This window comes from Antedon mediterranea, chromosome 2, assembly GCF_964355755.1.
Source record: "Antedon mediterranea chromosome 2, ecAntMedi1.1, whole genome shotgun sequence".
NCBI classification, from domain to species: Eukaryota; Metazoa; Echinodermata; class Crinoidea; order Comatulida; family Antedonidae; genus Antedon; species Antedon mediterranea.
Genome location: NC_092671.1, coordinates 25,011,772 through 25,029,555, shown reverse-complemented (window position 1 = coordinate 25,029,555; position 17,784 = coordinate 25,011,772). Strand labels below are relative to the sequence as shown.

Here is a 17,784-nt window from a genome sequence, read left to right as displayed (position 1 = left end):
CTGTTTGTAAAATTTAATGAACTAAAATAAAATGAAAATGAGACGCTGTTGTTCTTTACAATTTGAACACAAGGCTTAAATAGCTATTTCAACTACCCTTTATCATGACAATAAAAGTTAATATAGTTAATCGTTTTATCAAACGTAGTGTTAGTAAACAATTAACAAGGCTATGTAGTCAGTTCTGTACATTTAATCAACAACATTCAACAACAATTTATGTTTCTGTTACCCACAATTAATAAAGTTATACAGCTTCAGAAAGCTTAAGTGTACAGTATTTAAACTTATCAATAAAAAATATAAATTATTCATAATTTGTCTTTCCAAAATTTTATAGGGATCATGTGCAAGGAAAGACTTTGATTCTTTCACAAACAATGTAGTCTTTATCATGGCATCAGAGTTCAATCCAAAAATCAAGAACAGTAACCTGGTTCATTACAAAGAATTTGAGTAATTGTTTAAAAACAACAAACAGGTTCCCTAATTAGTAGTGAAAACGTGACAGTATGCAACATGTTGTGTCTTGTGTCTTATTCATTTTCTTGGTGGTCTTATTATGTTTGCTTGAGATATATAATGCAGCTAATGCTATGTGTAATTTCTGCTATCTGGGACAAGTTTCTTTTACCAAAAATACTGTATACACCATAATAAATATGGTAATTGTAATATGTATGTATACTTTTTTTAAACATAAATTAGACTATGGGTTTGTTTCTTCTGCATAGTGACGAATAAACGGTTTCAAAATAGATTTACAACATCTAATTAGAATAAGTTAGTGTACAGTAAATAATTGTTTTCTCATTTTATAGAATAACTATAATTAATAGTTAATCATAGAACAAACATTTCAGAAGGAATTACCTGGTTTAATGTTCTTGAAGGATAATTATGCACTATACTTACAAAAAGTCAAAAATTGCATAGAAAGTGTCTAATTATTCTGGGCTTGGTTCACACTAGACAATTTACTTTGCCGCTTATGCAACAAGGTGCCCCTCCTGTTGATATAGTACAACAAGAAATAACAAGATCAATTATAATCGGTAAGTAAACTCAATAGTAGGAGCTGTGGATGACATGAAATAACCATGTAGTAGATAATCTTTGAGACTTAGTTTTGGTTTAGGGCTATGTAAAAATCCAGATGGTATGGCGACACAATTGTCATAATCATCAAAGAATAACTAGTCCTTTTCCAAGATATGAGGCGACACAAATTCACAGAGTCATCTGTAAAACATGCATTTAAATGAGTCATACAAACGAAATTGTCATATAATCTCCATTAAATAATATTTATGTGATTATTCCTAGAGTGATGATCAGGAAATGTTTTTGGATTTTTTTTTTATCTTTATATCTGTATCAAATTACAGATGCTACATTCTCAAATTATAATTTATATTCACAACAAATGCATAACTTTACTTCTTTGAATTTTTCACATGTTCAAATGCTGTGTGAACATTTAGCATACCGTATGCTAATTAGGCATAACTTTACTTCTTTGGATTTTTCACATGTTCAAATGCTGTGTGAACATTTAGCATACCGTATGCTAATTAGACATAACTTTACTTCTTTGGATTTTTCACATGTTCAAATGCTGTGTGAACATTTAGCATACCGTATGCTAATTAGACATAACTTTACTTCTTTGGATTTTTCACATGTTCAAATGCTGTGTGAACATTTAGCATACCGTATGCTAATTAGGCATAACTTTACTTCTTTGGATTTTTCACATGTTCAAATGCTGTGTGAACATTTAGCATACCGTATGCTAATTAGACATAACTTTACTTCTTTGGATTTTTCACATGTTCAAATGCTATGTGAACATTTAGCATACCGTATGCTAATTAGACATAACTTTACTTCTTTGGATTTTTCACATGTTCAAATGCTGTGTGAACATTTAGCATACCGTATGCTAATTAGGCATAACTTTACTTCTTTGGATTTTTCACATGTTCAAATGCTGTGTGAACATTTAGCATACTGTATGCTAATTAGGCATAACTTTACTTCTTTGGATTTTTCACATGTTCAAATGCTGTGTGAACATTTAGCATACCGTATGCTAATTAGACATAACTTTACTTCTTTGGATTTTTCACATGTTCAAATGCTATGTGAACATTTAGCATACCGTATGCTAATTAGACATAACTTTACTTCTTTGGATTTTTCACATGTTCAAATGCTGTGTGAACATTTAGCATACCGTATGCTAATTAGGCATAACTTTACTTCTTTGGATTTTTCACATGTTCAAATGCTGTGTGAACATTTAGCATACTGTATGCTAATTAGGCATAACTTTACTTCTTTGGATTTTTCACATGTTCAAATGCTGTGTGAACATTTAGCATACCGTATGCTAATTAGGCATAACTTTACTTCTTTGGATTGTTCACATGTTCAAATGCTGTGTGAACATTTAGCATACCGTATGCTAATTAGGCATAACTTTACTTCTTTGGATTTTTCCCATGTTCAAATGCTGTGTGAACATTTAGCATACCGTATGCTAATTAGACATAACTTTACTTCTTTGGATTTTTCACATGTTCAAATGCTGTGTGAACATTTAGCATACCGTATGCTAATTAGGCATAACTTTACTTCTTTGGATTTTTCACATGTTCAAATGCTGTGTGAACATTTAGCATACCGTATGCTAATTAGACATAACTTTACTTCTTTGGATTTTTCACATGTTCAAATGCTGTGTGAACATTTAGCATACCGTATGCTAATTAGGCATAACTTTACTTCTTTGAATTTTTCATATGTTGAAATGCTGTGTGAACATTTAGTATACCATATGAATTAAAAATGTATGTTTCAAGCGGAGCGACAAAGGACTCAACTGTTGACATAAATGCTCTGTGTAACTAAAAATACCGAAAGGTCTACACACATATTGTATTTGGAGTATAGATCGTATCAAATACCAAAATATTACATAACCATTTATAAATCGCCTTCATGACCTTCAAATTGTCAATTTATTATATTTTAATATGTTTTAAAAAATTATCTAAATAATAAGCGTATATAATTACTAGTAACTCATTAGTAATGTACAGTAGATAGAGTACAAAATGTCCGTACTACAAGTTATGTGCACTTTCCTTTGTGTGTACATCATTGGCCTTGTATACAATATCATTTTATTACATCTCTGTTTAAACAAAAGAAGTAGACACTGATAGACGTCGTTATATTTTTATTGATGGCAGACAATTCAGACCATATGCTATCATTATTAATCCATATTTTTGTTATATAAAATTTAAAATTTGTTTATATAAAAATCAAGGAATAATCAGGAATAAAATAGCACAGAAAGTAATAGAACTGTTCAACTATTTAATTTGAAAGCTTATAAAAAGAAAAATAGAAATGACTGTCGAAAATAACAAGACAATTCTAAAATTGGACACAAGTTTCAATAGAGACCCTAATGATTACTGTACAAGAAAAAACATGAATGAAAGATACATCAAAATACATCACTAACCGATACGACAAGTCTTTTCTGGAGAGATATTTTTAGTCTTGCCTTACGGTGAACGTTTGATAGGTTACTCCAGGATGTTATACAAGAACAAGATCAGAAAAGATGTTGGAAAACAGCGGCAGGCATGCAAATCGTGTTGTGGATAAATGGAATTCACTACTATGATGAGATCATCTCTGTTTATAGTGTAAAATTATTCAAAGAAAATATGAGGACCCTACCCTAAGGAGAAGAAGGTCAATTACCGAGAATAAAGTATAGTAATTTGAAAATCTAATCAAATATCTTGATTTTGATAATCTTTCATCATATTTTTTAGTTATGTTTAATTAAAGGAGTCATATTTATATTTAACTACAGTATACATACTGTAGGAAAATCATATAAAAAATGACTTAAAATTGTGTTTTATTTGTGAATAAGTGGTAATTATTTATGAATGTTTATAGAACGTTCTTTCCCAAATAAAAAATTTTAATAAAAAATGTAACATACTTTTGGTGAACAATTAACAATCCATTAAACATGTTTTTGAAATTTGTAATGTGCTTGACAAAATCATAACTATATTTAATAGTTGATGGCTTTTCCAGTCAGCCATCTTTTTAACAACACATTTTAAAAAGATCAAATTGCATGAGAAAACAAGTTTGTATACAGCGACTACTTCCCAAACCATAAGACAAATGCGAATATTGATGAAACTACAGAATATTCATAACATAATGAATGATTTGTATATGCTGATGCTGATGCTGAAATAACTGTTTAAGAGAATACTGAAATTTGCAAGGCACTTTCCCGCAGCAAAGAATAGGTAACCTCAAATGTTCTATGGCAACCTAAACATGGGCTTACAAAACCAGGAAGACCAACAATGACATATTGATTAGACGGACCTACAGACGGACCTACAGACGGACCTACAGCACTCAATGTACAGCAGCAAATGTATGGAAAAATCTAGTCATACTGTAAAAGTTGGGTATGTACCGGACTAAGTAAGTAAAAAAAGATATACTGTATTGTCCCCTTGAAAAGATAAGTTTAAAGAAACAATTGTTGATATAAAGTACAGTAGGCCATTTTATTAAAGCTCACACATTGACTTTGTGCAAAAGTTTTATCGGAAAACAAAATGATTCACCCGATAAAAACTGTAAATTAAAAATAGAACATCATCAATTGAAGCCCAAGTACACTGTATCATCATAGACATAATGAATACTGTAAAAATAGAACATCATCAATTGAAGACCAGTACACTGTATCAACATAGACATAATGAATACTGTAAAAATAGATCATCATCAATTGAAGACCAGTACACTGTATCATCATAGACATAATGAATACTGTAAAAATAGATCATCATCAATTGAAGACCAGTACACTGTATCATCATAGACATAATGAATACTGTAAAAATAGAACATCATCAATTGAAGCCCAAGTACACTGTATCATCATAGACATAATGAATACTGTAAAAATAGAACATCATCAATTGAAGCCCAAGTACACTGTATCATCATAGACATAATGAATACTGTAAAAATAGAACATCATCAATTGAAGCCCAAGTACACTGTATCATCATAGACATAATGAATACTGTAAAAATAGAACATCATCAATTGAAGCCCAAGTACACTGTATCATCATAGACATAATGAATACTGTAAAAATAGAACATCATCAATTGAAGCCCAAGTACACTGTATCATCATAGATATAATGAATACTGTACTATATTAATTTATTAACAATTTGGAAATAGGCCTACAGTCAATGTAAATGATTGTATTACTGTACTTATATAAGTATCCCATAAAATAAACAACAAACATTTATAATGAAAAAAAGATAATATTTATATATCTTTTTTTCATTATCTAACAAACAAAACTAGTTTCAGTTGATCTTAAATATCATTATTAATATCTCCACATTTCATTACTCCGATTTCCTTTCCTTGTTAGTTTTATAATATAAAATTCTTTGTCCTAAATCACCAAAAATGCAGAATGCAAAATAATTTTGTTCAGTTTACCAAATTGCCTGGAGTAGGACTTAGGCCCTAAGTAAGCATTCAGTGTAATGAGTCTCTCAAAAGGTCAAATGACGGGCAAATAAGCATTTTAATTAGGTAGTGCTCATGCAAGCTCAAATGGCTTGTGCTTGAACTAGATGTTTTTCTCAAGCATTTTGACAATTGTAGGTCTGTGTGTAACATTAGAAGTCAATTAGTGATAAGCAACGTGATATAACTACACACTGTACAGTTTCGTTTCGTTTATTTATTTGACCAGCATAAAATCAATACAATATATTTAAAAAAAGATATGACAAAATAGTAGGCAGGGGCAGCTTAAGCAAAATACAAATACAGTAACTCAATTGAGTCAGCTACTGTACTGTACCCCTCATATAAATTTAAAAAAAATTGTCAATTCAATTTTACAATGCTGCGAATGAAGATATCAAGATAGAACTTTGAACTGGTTACCCTGAGCTTCAGGAGAGGAAATGGAAAATTCCCGTGGAGGGTTACTTTACAGTACATCCAGATCTCAAAACAAAACTGTCATTGATTGAGTTCTGTTAACATTTTTTCATTGACGACCACCCACTGATTTCAACAAAGCCCACATTTACCAGAAATTTGATACCGTACTTCTTAATTAATTTCAAAAAGCCCAAATCATTATTAATATTATTGTTTTACTACAGGTATTTGTTTATTCACCCTAAACAGACTCTTGTACTGTACATAAAAACAGAGAAGAAAAGGTTCAGTAAGGGCCTGTTTCTGCTGCAACTGCTCAAAATACGGTATAAAAATACGGTATAAAATACGGTATTTAATAGAGTATTTTTAGTACCCCGTTTCTGCTAACAATACTTCTTGGGTGGTCGTGTTAAATTTCATCCTTTTTACCCAATTTGCCATTCATTTATTTGGTCAATAATTAAAAGTCGCAATAAAGGAAGTAATTCCCCGAGTTATTGTCTTTTGCAACTGTTACTGCTTTCGCAGGCTCTTCAGCTTTGAGTTTACTTGCTTTGGAGACAAGTCTATTCCGTACTCCTGCTTTATTTTTAGAAATGTCTTTATAAATGTGGTTGTCCCTTTTATTACCTTTTAGTTGGCCGGACATTTTAGCTTGCCCTCCCCCTCCCTCCCCACACAGATTTATATAGTAAATACTGTGACAGCGACAGAAAATAAAACCACGATATTGACCTCATGTGGCAGGTCAAAAAAATACGGTATTTTTTATTGGCAGCAGAAATGGGTACAAAAAATACGGTATAAATTTGTAAATACCGTATTTTATCCACAAATTTTGTGGGGAAAATACGGTATACAAAATACGGTATTTTTTTTATGAGCGAAGTTTCTGCTGCCAACAAAATACGGTATAAATACGGTATTCAAAAAATACCGTATTAAATACGGTATTTACTTGGCAGCAGAAACAGGGCCTATAGCATAGGTTTATCAATATTTATCAATATTTATAAAATAAAGACAGTATGTTACTAAACAATAGAACAAAAATATTGAAAACTACTATCAAAATACTGTATAGAGTAATGGGAACAGCATCTTGCACTCATAAATCTTCATATCCTTTATTCATGGTGGAAAAAAATTAGCGTGTTAATGAATTAACCCCAATTTCTTTTGAGCAGAAACAGGACAAATTTTCAATAACCGGTTAAATAAAAACACCCAATCAATTCAGTGTTAGAACGCCATTTAACCGGTTATTGCTGTGCAATTTTAAGCTGCAGCGCAAAAAAGGTATTTTATTGATAGAGAGTCTGACCTCAAGTTAACTACACTGCAGTAATGTTTAAATTGACCGCCAGTACCTATTGCATTTTGGTTAACTGTTTTAACAAATTCCGTCGACCACTCACTTATTTAAACGGTTTAGCAAAAATTGAGCAGAAAGCAGTTGATATAAAAATTTGTAAAACTACTTTAAAAAAAATGTTTTATTCAATGCTATGCAGCAGAAACAGACCCTTACTGTAGTTACCATGTTCAATTTTAGTACAAGGGCATGTAAAACATTTCATTGCCTGTATTGAACAACAATCTTTATTGAAGAAATTGTATTTTACAGTATTTACAGTAAAACAGCCCAATGCTCTATCAGTTTAAAATACTGTAATAAGTATAAGCCTGGCACACACTAGAGCTATCGGCTGAGCCAACTGGCACGAGTAACACTTTGCTCATTGTATGTGCCGGGGAGGAATCGGCCACTCGTTCTGCTGAGGAAAATATTTATCGTGCTTAATATTTTTTGGCACACGTGTCATTTTCCTCAAGTGTGCGCCGAACGTGAGCAGATAACTCACTAAAAAATTCCACTGCACATGACATGTTCGGATTTATTATATGTCAGCGCGTGCCGTATAGCGTAGTAAGTAATAATCCAATTAGAAAATCAAATTTTTTAGTGAGCCAAGTGTTACTCATGCCAGTTGGCTCAGCCGATAGCTCTAGTTTGCGCCGGGCTAAAGGTATTAATTAATTCAAATGTGGCATACTGTACTTGACTGAGTAAGTGAGCGGTTAATTACGGTATGTAGCCACAACATTGGCACGGGTTTGATGCTCACTCGCTCTATGGTTATGATGGTAAATTGAGTCTTCTCGGATAAGGACTATAAAACTAGGCCCTGACTGAAGAGGTCACCAAATATAAATAAAAAATCCAAAAAATCATCTGCAGGGTCATTCCATCTCAGTTCACCCAAAAAAAATGGAATTTTAAACCCTACCTCTTCCAATTTTGATGAAATTTGGTATATGGGTGATTCATAGCAATTAAAGCCAAAATTTCAAATTTTAACTTTATCGGACCAATGGTTTTCGAGATATCGCAATTTCAATTTTCGGTTTTTACGCAAAAAAGCGCGCGGCTGCTACGTTTCAAAGAGCTGTATCTCGGGAACTATAGGTTCGATTTTAAAAACAAAGGTATTTTTGTAAAGGGGAGACCATAAGGAACCTAAATATACTAATTGTGTGTGTTTTATGTTAATTTTAAGTTGAATAAAACTTTGACATATATTTTGACCTTGAAATTGACCCCGTGGAACACGCCCGATTTGTTGGTGACTATCACGAAAAATGTAGCCCTACGTGTCAACTACAACATATAAAAAAATTGGAGGGGTTTTTTAGTTTGTTTCCATGAAATTACAATTTGAAGTTGACATACCTCTTCCTTTTAGTGTATTTTTGGTGTTGTTATACTTTATACACAGTGTGAACACTAACTGTTAAGGTGTCTTATTGTTACGCTTTCTCATCAGGCCCACTTAAACAGTAGATATATTTTGATATGAGAAATACTGGGTAACTCACATACTTTTCAAATCAATTTTGACACATAGTTTAGTGTCCTTACTATGTTATTATGCACATTAACATATGCATAATAAGTGATTGCAGAGAACATACAACAGTTAACTGTATAGGTCTTTTTAAAGGTTGTCATCCCCTATATAAAAACAAAACTACCAACCATGAAAAAAGTTCATTATTTCACAGATGGATGTGGCGGCCAATACAAAAACAAATATAACTTTATTAACCTTTGCCACCACCAGGAAGATTTTGGTTTAGACGCCGAGTGGAATTTTTTCGCTACATCACATGGCAAGAGTGCGTTTGATGGCATAGGTGGAACAGTTAAGAGGCTTGTCACTAAGAGAAGCTTACAGCATTTGACTGAATGTCATATTATCACATCTCTCAGTATGTTCGACTACTGTGTAATTTTTTATTTTTATTTTATGTCTTTAGGCAATGTGGCCAAGGATTATCAATGGTGAATTAATCACTGTCCTATCAGATAGGTGGTAATCCCCCTGATACAGGGGCTATTGTGTGAACCAGTTCACCGGGGTAACCCCCTACTCTTTTTCGAATAATGAACTGGGTTCTTTAAAGTACACACATGTTATAACTGTGTACACTGGACCTACGGTTTATAGTCCTTATCCGAGAAGACTTGTTCCACCACCAGAACGGAGCGAGTCGGCCTCGAACCCTTGCCGATGTTGTTGTTGGCTCTTTTAGGTACGGTAAACGGCGCCCCTGCCTTAACCGCTCGGCCATATGACTCGCTCATATGGACATTCCAGGCATCAACTTTTTTCATGTGGGAATAGATGAGGTATCTACTGTGGAAAAAGAAATAAAGCCGAGATTCAACCTCGCCCAGACCATCAAGGGTACATTACAATATCATCGCTTTGTTCCCGTTTCTCTGGCACAGATGCAGGTCTACAAAGTACCCAGATAAACCCTCCGGATGTGGTAGTGATTCAAGAATCTTTCAGTGATGAAAATGAAATTGTTGCTGATACACAACCCACCATTATTAGAATTCAGAATTTTGTGTGCTGTAGTTATGATGGTGTCCCATGGATTGGTTTGGTGGTGGATGTCTCACTCGCAGAAGAGTTTGGGGATTTTCAAATTAAATTTATGCATCCTCATGGGTCAGCGAAAACCTTTTATTGGCCGTCCAAAGAAGACTGTTGTTGGATTCCTGAATCAAATGTACATTGTATTATAGCCTCTCCGTTTATAAAATCCGCTTCGACTAGGAATTACAGTATTTCCCAAAATGATCGCCACAACATTTCTAAATACTGTTTGAATTGTCCAGATGACAAGGAGTAAAGGCCAGACATAGACAATTGTAACATTATAATAATATTTAGTTTGTAAATAAAATTAATTTTGGAATACATCAAATTGACATTGAAGTAATGCATGGACAGACACCAAAAATACACTAAAAGGAAGAGGTATGTCAACTTCAAATTGTAATTTCATGGAAACAAAGAAAAAAACCCCTCCAATTTTTTTATATGTTGTAGTTGACACGTTGGGCTACATTTTTCATGATAGTCACCAACAAAACGGGCGTGTTCCACGGGGGAAATTTCAAGGTCAAAATATATGTCAAAGTTTTATTCAACTTAAAATTAACATAAAACACACACAATTAGTATATTTAGATTCCTTATGGTCTCCCCTTTACAAAAATACCTTTGCTTTTAAAATCGAACCTATAGTTCCCGAGATACAGCTCTTTGAAACGTGGCGGACGCGCCCTTTTTTGCATAAAAACCGAAAATTGAAATTGCGATATCTTGAAAACCGTTGGTCTGATAAAGTTAAAATTTGAAATTTTGGCTTTAATTGCTATGAATTACCCATATACCAAATTTCATCAAAATTGGAAGAGGTAGGGTTTAACTCATTGGGTGATCTGAGATGGAATGACCCTGCAATACTTTCAAGCCCTTAAATATTGTTTAGTATAAATAGTGGATTGAAAATTAGTCCATAACTGTAGTACTAACTGTACTGATTTTAATCATTATAGTAATCATATAACTATATTGCTTATGACAAAGCCTTCTATTATAGCATAAGTGCGCTTCGACCTCTTTTATGAAAATGTAAATTTTCAGCCAACTAACTCCCATCTGTGACAGAATAATTTGTGCCTTGTTACAACAAAGACACTGGCCAAGGTCATTGTCATCAATAGGCTACATACACTACAGTACTATAGGAAAACACATGACTATAATAATAATTATAGTAAATCAAGCAAGAATATACCAAAGCACATTGATACTCTACAGTTAGGCCTCTACTATTGTTTTCTATCTACACACAATGTAATACAGTATACCTACAGTATACCAAATTTATTAATATTAAATATTAAATACAGTTGCCACTAATTAAACATATTTTACATTTTTACTGTATACAAAATTGTTTGCAGTATCAAATGCCATGATAACACAAACATGTCTCACAAATATTTTTGTATGTACAGACCCTGTGCATTTTTATCTTAAAATTAATTTTGGATTAAAACTGTTTTAGGGTAGAATAGACATTTGTTATTTTAATAAAAATAATGATAATTGTAAACATCTCTATAATTGAATACAGCAGAAAAACTTTTTTTTGCAATTTTTTAGTAGTTAAATATCAGCTGTAATAATAGAAACAATAAGAAAAAGATGACTGACATTTGCTGGACACTGTGCTCATTGCAGATGTTCTGCTGTGGCAGCCAAAACATGGGCTTGCAAAGGAAGACCAATACTCAAATACATTGATGTACTAGAGATAGATACTGGTGTGCACAGAATATAAACTGGCTGTCACAATGGCAGATACTGTAGGAAGTTGGATGGTAGTTAGTAATATATAAGTTCAGGTATGTCGCAGACTAACTAATAAGTAGCAAGTATATCAGCTGCTGCTTTTACAGATTTCGTTAAAACTTTGACTGCCAGAGGTTTTTCCAGTTAGAAACTGCCACCGCCAGCGTTTTTAGCCCAATTCGATGTTTTTATTAAAGCTGATTGAAACTATGTACCTGTGATCTGATTTATATTATTATGTAATTTAGACTAAAATAATAATAAAGATTTTAGCTTCACAATGGTACCAAGAACGATTTTCAAATCGCAATATGTAAATCGTAATAGTAAAATAAAAGTAACACACTTTTTGAGTTTTTCGTAGTTTCGCGCAAGAAAGTCGAGATATTCGCGATTTTGTGCAAGACATCAGAATATGAAAATATCGCCCGGTGAAATAAACAAACAACCAAAAAGTTACTTACACGGCACATATAGGCCTATAAAAACAAGTTATCACTATTGAAAAATGTATTACATTTTATAAATCATAAATCTTACATCAATGTTTCACCAAAATCCACATAGTAATGACACCAGGCCTAGTTAACTAGGCCTAAAGTTGGTCCGGAACCATTTTACAACTAGGCCTAGGCCCAGGCTAGCCAGTAATACTAGTCTGGTACTAGTCTGATGATAATATCCATACCATTTCTAAACAAGTTTTTTGCGTGAAACCCGGTCACTTACAGTGAAACACCAAAACAATTAGGGTATACATACAATAAAAAAATTAAAGACTTCATAATGAAAATGACTCCATGGCATTATTTTTTATTCAGAAAACAAACAAACATGCCAATCCACAAAAACCTTTGTAATGCTTTGGCGGCATAACTAGCGCGCGACCGATACACAATGCGCCAAGCCATTGCGCTACTGTGATGCGCGGTGTATGTTATTTCGACAGGTACCATTTTGACAGTCGTTCGTAACCAGATTAGTTACTTTCAAATAGCAAAATACTAACGGTCCAGACCGTTATTTCAAAGAATGTGTATTTACCTTTTCAGTAATCAAATTTACAGTATTGTTAATTAATAAAGTTAGGCTATACCTAATACACTTCTTTGCAAACTCATGATTGACCCTCACAACATGAAAGTTGTCTTTTATACGTGTGTTATACGAATGTAAAGCTGAATTTAGTTCTAAAAAAAACCTTTGAAAATAATCAGGTAACATATTATTTGAATATTTATAGTAAAATTTTAATTGGCATAGTTTATGAATATCACATAAATTGAGAAATCTGAATTTTTTAAAAAGAGGTTCTGAATGGGCATTGTATTTACTTTGAGTAATAATACGTAAAGCTTTTTTCTGCAATATTGTTCACTCGTTTGATTTTCGCATTGCTGTTCTATTGTTAGTCAACTGAAGCTATTGTTAGTCAACTGAAGCTATTGTTAATTGAAAGGCTTGTTACATAGCCATTACACCAAACTCGCATACACATGCTTGTAGTGAAATTAGCCTAAATCACAAACAGCATTAAGACACACACAAATATATATATATATTTCTTTTTTACCGGAGAAATCTTATGTAGGAGAATTTCACAGTATGCACTCTTGGAGTGTCTTTCTAGTTTTTAACTTTAGTTAAAGAGGATAACTTGTATAGGCCAGCTCCACAATATCTATATACATGAGAAATATATGATGGCAATTATGAGTAAGCTTATATTTTCTAAAGAAATTCCAAATTATAAAATCAGTGTCCCTAGACATGGTAAGTACAGATACACCTAGGTATCTTTTTTGTAGCAGAACTTGATCCTAATGTGTGTTGGTGGTACTGTAAATAATGTAGTTACAGTATCCTTATATTATTACAGTCAATTTGGAATCACAATTTACTGTACCGTATACAGTACATGAAGAGTTTTGCATCTTACATAATACTCTGTAATCTTGTCTCTTGCTATATCAATATTGCTTAATCAATAATTCGTCATAATAACCATGTATATCATTAATAGTAAATTTCTAGGAAAATCAATAATAAAATATGACTTGGTAATTAAAATAATAATATAATAAACCTAGGTTTTTGTTGTGATAGCAGAAATTGAAGATAATGTACAGTAAATAATCAGATGACAATCAATATGATCTATGATCCACAATATAGTAGTGCTGAACCATATATTGCCTGACAATTTTATTAGGGAAAATTATTATAAAAAGGTTACTGCGACCCCTTGTACAGTGGGTACATCTAAAATCAGGCAAACCTTCAAAAACACATAGGGTCTGTTTCTGCTGAAAAAATAAAAATAATCGGTTTTTCCTATAAAGTACAGCAAACAACAGAATTGATTGCGTTGCAACTGAAAATGTTCTCCCGACATTAATCGGTTATCTGGTAATCGCTTTTTAAAAATCACGTCATCCATGCCCACAACGTAAGTTCAAGTTATGGAAGGCCAATGAGAGTTGGTTTGTTTACATCCTATCGCTGCCTAAAACTCTCACATGTAGGATTAAAAATTAAACGTTACGTAAAGCTATATTATTTTAAAATAAACATCTAGGCCTACTACCGTACCACATACAGTACAACAGAATAATGATGTATTAATAAGGGCACATCTGCGAGAAAGTTCGTTTTGCCGTTGGTTCTATCTACTTTAGGGCCAAGCTGGGCTATATATTTCTACCGAAAACAACAGGCCTAAAAAATGACATGTAAAACATTGTTAGCCTGAACCGGTGGGATGTAACGGTGTACTTGTAACACAGAATCCTGGAGTCTCTCGATAATTCTCCCCCACAAAATAATGACAATCAAATGTTATCTCATCGGTCCACATCGTTGTTTTGCTGACCGTCGTGGATTGTGCAAATAAAGAGCATGCTTTGTGTGAGTGATGGTTCCCATACTCTAGAGGTCAAAGTGTGGTCAATAATCGCTATTTGTATTGCAGCTCAAAACTGCTCCGCGATAATCGGTTAAAACAAGAAATAATTTGTTAAAACATGCAATGGATTTAGTGTTTTTAATCAATTATTTCATTTTGCACCGTTTCTGCTTCCCAAAAATAATCGATAAAAAAAATTGATTAATAACCGATTATTCCGATTATTCCTGCTAAGCAGAAACTAGCCCATAGTAAGCCTAATTGAACTAATACATGTGCACAATATGTCAGTTTTTAAAAAAAATTCATTTTTGTAAACTACTTATTTTTGGGGTAATCCCACAAATTTAGGCTGTTTTAAAATGTTTATCAACTATGTATTTGTCAATCATTGACCTTTGCTCCTCTTATACATTTCCCATTCAATTCAAGCCATTAAGATTACACAATATTTTAATAACACAGTTAAATAAACAACATGTTTATACAATAGTATCGCCATGGTTTTGTTTTTTTTTTAAATCTATGTACAGTTTGTTCTATCCAACCCAATATATTTATAGAAAAGATAACTGCAAAGCATGTTTGATAGCCTTGCATACTAGACTAATGAAAGTAGTCTATTCTGTTGGCCAGGGGAAGGAACACAAATCAGGAGACACCTCAACATCTTGTGATTAAGTTCTTGACATTGCCACAAGTTTGAGCATTGAAATAGTGAAGGGAAAAACGGGTTACAAGCAACAAAATACAGTACATGGGATATGAGAGGTCTACACTACGTACATCTTTATGTATGCCTACCTATATCCACTGAACACAAAAACCGATGTTAACATTAAATATTCTCATGCCTAAGGTGGGATTTTAACGCATTTCTAATTATACCAATCAGTTCCACAGTTTTGGACAATTTTGGGGTATGGAACACAAATATCTGTAAGTGCAGTTTTCCTTGCTCATAATTGTTGTATAAAGCAATGTAAGTTGATTGTAATTAGATAAATAATGACGTCACAAAAGGACATAAGGTTTTAAAGATGTAATGTCCCCCAAAAACATGAAAAATAAAGATTAATTACATCAGACTTTGATAGGTCATTTGTAGTTTTAATCAAGTTTCGTAGAAAAAAACGAAGAAAAAATGTTTTTTTTTCACTAAAATGACACCAGACCAAAAATCCATTGCCTGGCGGCAATTTGACTTGTTTGCTTTAAATTACAGTTTTTTCAGGTAAATATTTTTTTTTCGATCCAAGTTTTGGTCAAAGTGGATAACTATTATATGATATTAAAATGGCATAATCAACAAAAAAATGTAAATATTTTTTCAGGAGGACAATACATCTTTAAATAATGAACATTTTCATATCTAAAACATGTATATTATTTTTTTAGATATTTAAAAATTCTAAAATTCTCATATATACTGTACTGTATATATAATATAGGCCTATACTCTGATTCATTTAAGCATTGTTATGCACATAGTTTATAGCTATGAATATGTACGTACACAAGTTAACAAAACACTGAGTTCTAGATTATTAAACAATTTTGGGTAGGGTTTGATAAAAAATAGCTATAAGTGCAGTTTTTCTTGTTCAAACATTTAATTATATATTTAAATGAATAGAGTAATGTCTACTCTACATTTCGGTTTCAATATTTGATTCAATTTGAATTCAGTTCAAATTTTATGCTATTACTTTAAAAATAACATATCCTGAAATCAGAAAAAATACAAACTTTTGTGACAACATCAGTATAACAAAAATGTATTCCCCAAAGATTTTTTGCCTTTTATCCATTCACACAAGGTCCATAGAATATAATCAAGAACAACGCAATTCAAGTGTTACCATAGACGTTGTGAAGCTCCAAACTTTGGCCAAAATTGGATTTTTTACAAGTAAAAACACCCTTATTGAAAATAAATGGTACGGTCCATTCCCATGGCCGACCAACAATTCAAGTTTTTATCATCTTGTATTAAAAATAAAAATTTTTTTTTAGCAAGAAGCTAATGATTGACACATTTTAGTATGAAAAGTTTAACAATATTTAACCGATTTTAACTTCTACCTCTAGAGCATGTACTTGATATTTTTATTATAAAACACTACTGTACCAAGCAATACTGCTGGGGCCTGCCATCTGCCAGGCTTAGATTAGTATGACCAGTTTTATAAGATGTTTTTGTTTTTACAAAATATTTTTTGTTGCAGTCGTTTTTTAGGGTTTTTCGTGGATGGAAAATTATTATTAGATAGAATCCAAAATCAAAGAGTCAATAAATATATATTGTAGTTTCAAAACCAAGTCCACTTTCTTCCTCCTCCTCCTCCTCATCCATAAATATTCATATTCTTCTAGCCTACGCCTATTCTACCTACATACACAGCACAGACAGAGGAGGCCTACAACAGTATTTGTCGGGCCTATTCAATTGTGTATGCTACTGTAGAATAATTGACATTCATTTTAATTAGTGATTAAACTTAGAAGGAGAGGTAGGATAATTTAATATATTCGGTTAGCTAAATCGTAATGATATTAATTAGCTTCAATTGTGTTGTACGCTAATGTCAACTGGCAACATACAACACAACGCCAACTGACATTCAACTGTGGACATTCGTTCGTTTTGACAGCCTTTTTACTCTGCTGTTTATTGAGATCCAGTTTATTGTTTGGGCATGGCCATTGCAAAAAAGGCCTTGAAAAACAAAAAACCGTATTGATTGCCTGGACAGTTAGTAAATAACTTCAATACAATTATACAATAATAATAATATGTACAAAGCTTACCATTTTTCTTAATTTCCATTTACAAAAATCATCACAACAACTTTAGTTTTGGTACAGTACAACGAAAATTCTCAAGCTGTTTCTCACGGCAAAAATAAGTACGGTAACAGATCTACAGTGTGGTGGTGTTTTTGGTGTTTTTAAAATATCGCCCTCTACAATAGTAAGTACCTAACTAAAAGTTATACTGTTAAAGCTAATTTATAAAGTACGTAATTATTGGAATAACACAATGATTTGTCAATTGTTTAACCAATCAGATAATTAATCTATTGGCTCTTTTCTTCTTGATAAT

General features: G+C 32.4%; 1 protein-coding gene across 1 annotated transcript in view; it reads right to left on the bottom strand.

Moving 5' to 3' along the window:
- Positions 1-17,607, bottom strand: part of LOC140040766 (uncharacterized) — a 36,895-nt gene extending 19,288 nt beyond the window's left edge. Inside the window, exon 1 of the mRNA XM_072086931.1 lies at positions 17,490-17,607. The gene's annotated coding sequence lies outside the window, so the exon portion shown is untranslated. The remainder of the gene's footprint in view (positions 1-17,489) is intronic.
- Between the last annotated feature and the right edge of the window lie 177 nt (positions 17,608-17,784).